Raw genomic sequence first — 8,424 nt, forward strand, 5'->3', positions numbered from 1 at the left:
GTTAATATAGTGTTACGCTTGTTCCATCCGTTTTGAAATATGACACAAGTCGAAAATAAGTGTTCAAACAATAATTTATTCGTGCGAAGATAAATATTCGCAATAAACAACCCGTTAGAGAGTAACACAATGTAAGTTATTCCTAATCGCCAACTTCCCGGTAATTATACGTGGGTAGTGTTTACACGGATTTACACAATCAGACAGTTCTGCGTTCATTCAGATTATGTAAATAATACAATAACAGTGTTAAAAAACGCTTCCAAAAGGAGTGTTACTTCATGTAAACAAGCGTCAATTCACTGGATTATTACTATAAAACGTATGTGATTACGACTTAAAGGTGTTTACTTCGAAAAATGAATGACTGTCTCTCGACAAAAAAACCGTCTATTCTAGATCTTGACTTTTGCTCAACTGTCAACTATTTTGACTTATTGATCAATAGTGACGACCAAAATTGGTCAGTGACCAAGATTCTGGGCAGTGACCAAGATTCTGGTCATTAATGACCAGAATTCTGAGCACCAGTGACCAAAATTGGTCAGCGACGTGACTGACCAAAAATAATGACCATGAAATTAGAACGATACATGACGTCATTTACCAAATGTCATAACAATGAGACAAAATGGCGCCTTATTTAGAAAAACAAAGAAAAATACAAAGAATTCAAATGGATGGCTCACCGCTGGATAAAAGTTATGGTGATGTTTAGATTATATAGACTCAGTTGTGTTCATTTGTAAATTGTTTTATATAGTCACATAATGTCATCAGAATAGAATGAACAACTTAAGAGGCAGTCAAGTGAACAGATAAGTGCAACTGGTACACCTAGGGTGTATCATTATTATGGAAATTACTATTAAGTTGCAATTAAAAGATTATACTTATGAGAAATAAGAAACTTTTTTTTGTAAACAGAACTCATTATTTTTAAGCTATTACTGTTATTTGATGGAATGTATGATTAATTATTATAGATTATGCGTACTATATTCAATCTTCTACTTAGAAAGCTATGTTTTTCTTTAAAATGATTTAATAACAATAAAATCATGCATATTCCAAAGCTACGTCTTTTTATCTTGACTAATTGCTTTTATTGCTACGTCATTTCACCTATAGGTACGTCATTTTGTTTGGAAAAAATTGACAAAAACATTTTATATTTGCAGCTACGAGGTTTCCTATCAGGACGAATTGTCGTACCTCATAAAAATGACAAAACTGTGGTGACAAAATATCGTAGCTACCATTTCTGAATATCAGTATGACTTATCTGTATGACTTACGCATCTTAGACTTATACCGTATTTTGCAGCTTCATTTGTTTGGTATTTTTTGCAGAATTTCAGTTTCTATAACATCGTAATAAAAATTGTGACGGTTTTTTCTCTCTCATGAAAAGTTGGCATTTTGTAGCTACGAGATTTGAGAACGACAGCGACGCTATATTTATGTATGTGTGAATATGTAGGTTCTAGACACAGTCAAGACTAAAATATCTTACAACGGATTTAAGCAACTTTAATGTGCATTGACCCTTCCAAGGGATTAACTAAATATTTATTTGCAATTCATGTTGGGTTTTTTATTTTGATGTTATAATTTTATATTTATATGATCTTGTTAGACCGGAAATAAAAGATAATCGAAACGTAAATGAATGTATCTATTGATATTTTTATTTTATTATTTGTATCTTTATATTTAATGTCGCCTTCATGTTGAACATTTGTAGTTTGATTGGTATCGATTCCCTTTTTCATATGTGTTTCCAGAACACCGTTTAACGTCGAACCAATGTTAGGACCTTTGCGCATATACCATCATATGCTTCGTGTAATAATTGATCAGCAAATACGACGATTGGTGAATTAATGATATCCGGCTCAGATGTTTATGGCTTATTAAGACCATCTGAAATTCACAACATTTCTTCCTTATTGCCAAAGAAAGAGATATCAAAATGGCTCTCCAAAGTATACGCAAGAAATTGATATGATAACTCGAATGTCTTTACTGCTCAGACGAACACTTATTTTGTTTACAGTTGTGAAGCGCTATTGTTATGCGATGTTTAAGGATTCGCTTTGCTGCCATTTCTCCGCCTCTTCGGCTGTTAAACATGACATTTGCGACTCTTATGACCAATTTATCATTCCGTCCAATGAGCGTCTGTCACTTGGAGTAAAGTTGTATGCTGTTAAGGACATACTATGATGTTTGATAGGTTGAGATAAATGATGGGTATCAAGTAAACTTTGCAAATAAATGAATTTAAAACAATATGTAAATTCTTAAATTTATTTTCTATATAATGTCAGTCGTAATAGCCTTAACAAGTTTTCTTCCAATATATGGGTTATGTGTCTTAAACATATACTGATTTTATAAGATAAGCTTTGAAAAAAAACGACTTTGTCGAAGCGTAATTTTATTTCCGTATAATATTTAAAATATATTTCACTTAACGAGGCCTCTATTTGGTCTCTACGTATAATGTTTAAACCTTTCTTGAAATAGGTTAAAATCTCTTGATTGTTCTTGTGAATGGTAAGCTTGTTCTTATGACAGGCATTCTACGAAGAGGATGCGCAGGCAAATGGAAGTATTTTGAACCATCGCGCGAACCCTGTGCGTCTGGAGGAACTTCAGTTCCGCTATAACTACAACATCAGCTGGGGTTACCCTCTAAACTCACTCGTTAACAATACTAATTTCTGATACAATCGTTACAGCATTTGTTCTCCAGTGTTTTGTATGCAGAATTATTTAGTAACGTCTCGGGGAAAATGATTTATGACATTGTCAGCAGTGTGGACACGATAATAAAAGATTTATATTGGATGCCTCATAAGCAGAAGAACGCTTAAAAATGGTTCTAAACGGACTATATAAGCAACCAGATTAGAGCGTGGATGATAGAAGTCTGTTTCTGGAAAAAGTGGGGAACGTGACTGACAATTATTAGCGCAGAACAGAAGAGAACAGAAAGTTAATTTACGACTTGATCATGTACAGCTCATCGTCAATATAACAATTTAGCAATAATAAATACACATAAATACACATGCGTCAAAATAACAACAATTTTGTTTATGCATTTGTACTAATATATGATTTTTGTGAGAATGTAATATGTAAGAGAAGGCACTTTATTATTTTGTAACAAAGTTTAAATGTATGTAAAAACCCGTAATTGTTTGAGAAAATTAATGCGGTTAGATAATATATACACAATTCCAATTCTGGGAACAACTTATCTATATATTTTCGGCTCTAAGTTTAAATGCTTTGATACAGAAATTAGCAAGACGTATCAGTATAGATTTTCTAGTCTCATCCAATAATTGTAAAAATTTAAACATACTTGGTCTTCTGTAAACAATCTGTTTAAAAACAATATGTTGCTGATGACGGGCTACAGCTCCCAGAAATACATCGTTGGTCACCCGCATCACCATCTACATGTATCGAACATTTGATCAATCACAGATAAGGTGCTAGGTATAGGCTGCGCTCTTTCATTTATTTATTATTAAAAACGTTGTGATAATATTGGCAAAACATTTACATGAATTCTGCATTATTTGTTCTCTAATACTACTGTGAGTATTACTGAGCTTTACTATGTATCGTATATTTATTTTAAACATATATGTACATATATATAAATATATTTATATATATATAAATATATAAAAAACTCCGAATAGTCAACTCTTAAATTGTTTCCTTTTTAAATTAAAAGTGCTATCGGTACCGACTGAAGACAAATGATTGCAAAAGAATCCAAATCGAGACTGTATTATTAACATGTTATTGCATATCTTGAGCAATGATAATTACTTGACTTTGTTGTGATTGGGTAAAGCTATTTTTTGTCCTGCAATATCGTGTATACATTTTCATTTGTGTATAATATCATATGTCATGAGCACCCTACAGTTTAAGTCAATGAATCGTCTCAACAACAAATAAAACACAAGTATCAATATACTTAACAGAGGCGTTCTCGGTACATATGGTCGTGTTTAACGTGCTAGCACCGGAAATAAACGATGTTTCTATACCGATATACAGCGCAACGTTATATTATTTCCCCCGTTAAAACATATACTGACATCTTCGAATGATTTAATGATCTTGTAACAGAATCACGTTCGCATATTTGTTCTCATGCTGTTGTGGACCATGAACATTTGTTAACGTGTTTTTACGTTTCGCAGTTCCTGACGTATCGTCTCACGTCTTTGCAACAGTGGAGATGATTGACCGCGTGCTGGCGCTGACTCTTCTTCCGGTCACAGTGCCTCCTGGAGGAGTTCAGCAAGTATTCGCTCGCATGAAGAGACGGACATCCGGTCATGGTTCATTGAAATGCATTAAGCAATATGTGACCATGTAGTCACAATTGAGAGTCTTACAAAAAACAACTAATATTGGTAAAACGAAAATCCAGATTCCCTGACAGTTTAAGTTATATGTGTTGACAATTATTGTACGTAAAAAGACATCATGCCTCGTAACCAACAAGGCTTCGCAAAAAACAACAACACAAGTTTGCAGCATTCTTCAATAAATCTGATTGTTTCATTTCCTTTTCGTATTATGTAAATAGTAACTCGAAAGGCCGACATTAAGTAAGGTTCGGATGTAAAGTTATAACAGGAATTTAGCGGTTTCAAGACTATTGTTTATTCTTTGTATTAACTCCCATAATACCTTGTTGAAAACAACAACAACACTGTGCACTGAACTTAATGTAAAACACAAAATTATGTTCCGAATCACTGTAGTTGTATGGCAAGCGCTTCGACGCATAATCCCAAGAAACTAGGTTTCTCATGAGAACCTAGGTTTTCAAATAAGAACATAGGTTCTCATAAAAACCTAGGTTCTCATTTGAAAACTTGGGATCTTGAAGCCATGTGCAATCTTCAAGCGAGAACCTAGGTTCTCATTCTGATGAGAAACCTAGTTTCTTGAGATTATGCGTCGAACCGCTTGCCATATAGTTGCAATGAACGAAATTGAAATGTAGAAGCAGATGTTTTTTTGTTTCATACGCTCACGTAAGCGTTGATTAATGTTGTAGCAAGGCAATTAATGAATATATATTGTTTTCTCTTTTTCAAAACATATTAAATATAAGGGTTGTTTAGCAATAAACCCGCTGTTTGTCCGCATATCTTTAAATTTATGCTTTGTTGCATACTCTTAGATATATTGCAATACATATTATACTAAAAGGGAAAGTTAACTAATATCTACTATATGACCCGCCTTCTCTCGCGTACGCAGCACTGTGACTGGGTGACTCATCATCTCTCTGGGGACAGAGAAAGAGAGAGCAGTAGTAGTCGGATAGTGGGATATTAAGACAATGACATGCGCTCTGGGAAAAGGGGACATGATGCATGTGCATAAAATGTCATCCCTGATAAGACTGTGCAATCCACACAGGCTAATCAGGGATGATATCCTTCGGAAGAACGGGATTTTCGTTTCAAAGAGACATAATTTAAAATGAAAATTCTTTAAAATCATAAAGTTTTATCACCGATTAGCCTGTGTGGACTGCACTGCGGAAAGGGCTTATACGACGGTGAGAACGGCTAATGAGAAAACTTTTTATAAATGACTACCTTGCAGATATGTTGGAAGACAGGAGTGGTGGTTCCCAGCCCAGTATAGGCACCCCTTGCAGATGAATGTGGGAATCATAGATACCCTGCAGAGAGCCAAACACAAGTTTCAGGAAATGTCATGAACACAGACTAGGTTTTCAATTAAACTCGTATTGAATGGTTGAACAGGCAAAGTCTTCGGCAGCTTTGAAAGTCCCCTACTGTTTAAAAAACTATGTAAATAAAAAGTGTATGTTACTTTCATATAGCCTTTTATCAATGTGTACCTCTTCTTAATTCATATCCCATGTAAATAGGAAAATAGCTTTTAAAGACACTCAAATTTGTTTCCTGGGTTAAACCAGTATTTTGTGTCTTACGAGAAGATCTTGAGAACGCTATGAGTAAGGATTGCACAGGATGACTTTACCCTACCTCATTAAAGAGGGCTCCAATCCACTTGGCAATCATGAGCATAATCATCACAGGGAAGCCAAACGTGATGTTGCCTGTGGCCTCAATGATAATCACTGTGAGACTGATTGTCATCTTCACACAGCCTCCTGCAAGGGAGATCAGATAGTTGAACAGCACTCTGGGAAAACAGCGCTTAATGCACATTAAGATAATTAACCCTTTACTCCTTAGATACTTATTTTAACTCAAGTGTAGTCCTTTAGAAAGTTAAATTTAATTGAAGACCTTTCTTGCTAGCTTCAAATAGTAAGGGCTTCATTTCCAACTCTTAGATATTGATGAGCAGCTAACGGCATAAGACCTGAACTGCGAGTAAGTAATGCACATAGCCATTTTCACTTTTCTTCTGAGAGGGAATGGGTTAACAGACACATGGACTGATGTCAATGACCAAGATGTACACACTTTTACTGATTAATTTATATTTATGAAATAAAACTGTGATGGAGTATATTGGTGACATTTTTTTAATATACAAGACAACCTTTCAATTCTTAAAAGATTGTAGGTGTGATAACAAACATGCACATTATATTCTTCTTAATGTAATTCATGGTATCCCATAGAGATGGGACTGCAGAAATAAGTCTATACTCATTTATTGTTCCACTGCACGGAAATCTTTAGTAAAAGGCGAAAGATTTATTCGTGACCGTAGTGAATCCAGAGTCACACCGTGTGTGTGTGTGAATCAGAGTTTATTGACAGGTCCTACTGGCCTCTTCATGGGGTCTTTATAGACCGATCTTCCCCTGTGACCTTTCAGGGCAGAAAGTTTAATTTTGAGCCTAAGTAGGTCAAATTTACCCCGGCTTCCCGGGTATTCGCCAAAGGTATCATTTAGATCTAAATGGACCTGTGCACGGTGGCCAATGAGACCTTAATATGCACTGGTAGATAGACAATCTCAAGATAAATTCATGTCTGAACGCAGCACCGCCAAGGCACTGAAGCACACAGCTCCGCCTTTATGGCCCCACTTGTCGTAACCGGCCGTCGTCTTCATCCCCGAGACAGTTTCCCCAGTGCGTTGAGCGTACTGAGTACCGCTGTCCCGGGGTCCCTCTCTTAAGCCACCCCCTCGATGTTCACGGGACATGCTTCAAATGCATGCTTCAAACGTACTGAGTACCGCTGTCTCGGGGTCCCTCTCTAAAGCCACCCCCTCGATGTTCACGGAACATGCTTCAATACGTAATCAATCGTAACTCCTAGTTAATCAAATTCTTTTATTTGATAAAGGATAATGCCATTAATATTAAGTCTAAGAGTGTCAGTAAAACTACGAGCTTTTGATAAAATCATACATTTAGTTTTGTTGGGATGAATTGACATGTTATTAAAGGAACACCATGTTGCAAAACCGTCCAAATCGTTTTGCAAATTCAATAGTATATGTTGTATGTTATAATCCGAAGGATGGGATGTCATTAATGTCAGAGGACGGTGTGCTCATCTAATCCCAATCATCTCGACAAGGGCCAATCGACCAGCCAGCGAATCGGCGTAATCAGCCTTGTTATTCCGCGAAATGCACGAGTGGTCAGTCCTTCTTAACGAGATTGAATCCCATTTGACATTCACAAGGTGTTATTACACAAGGAGTTTTCGACTGATTCCGTGACTAAAGCTGATGTAGCAAATAAATCTGCAAAGGGTTGTCGGTTAAAGATTTTAGACACTTTACTTGTTATATTTGTTTAATTCACTAGATCACAGCATTTATCAAAGTGAACAAGCCAATTAAGAATTACTCGCAGTGTAGGGAGCTGTCTTGTAGATGGTGTTACGATTCTGTCGTTAGCTATCCGCGGGCGCTCTTCACTAATTTCAAATTAGCACTCGAAGTGCGCCGAAGCAATTACCAGAATTAATAGCCATCTAGCTACTTCTCATTTTCCCTCGCACCTTTCTTTCTTTTTGTTGTATCGTTCCTCTGATGGGAATGATTTCTTGTGAATGCGAAATAAACAGGCGTATCAGGGAAACACTTTTCGCTCAACTGGGTGTTCATTTTGAAGAGACTAACTTTAAACGAACAACTGAACTGGCTAATCTTGAACGACATTCGACACACTTGCATTAAGCCCAGTTTTCCCAGAGCGAGGCTCAAATACGCTATGCTTCTCGATCCCGATTAAGTGTTGGAAACAGAATATATACCATGGAATCTGAGGGTGAATATTGGTACTTTTATACTATATTAGGGTAAAATACTAACAATAATAACTGACATCGATTTTTTTTAAATAAAATCATTTTTTGAAAACAGGAACTGTTGTTAAAAGACATGTGAATCAGATGCTTT

At 35.9% G+C, this 8,424-nt stretch overlaps 1 non-coding gene across 1 annotated transcript; it reads right to left on the reverse strand.

Annotated features, from left to right (window-relative positions):
- Positions 1 to 6,673: 6,673 nt before the first annotated feature.
- Positions 6,674 to 6,788, reverse strand: LOC127870528 (U5 spliceosomal RNA). The gene has a single exon (XR_008044875.1). It is a non-coding gene; the product is annotated as a U5 spliceosomal RNA (small nuclear RNA).
- Between the last annotated feature and the right edge of the window lie 1,636 nt (positions 6,789 to 8,424).

Source organism: Dreissena polymorpha, chromosome 2 (genome assembly GCF_020536995.1).
Source record: "Dreissena polymorpha isolate Duluth1 chromosome 2, UMN_Dpol_1.0, whole genome shotgun sequence".
Taxonomy (NCBI): domain Eukaryota; kingdom Metazoa; phylum Mollusca; class Bivalvia; order Myida; family Dreissenidae; genus Dreissena; species Dreissena polymorpha.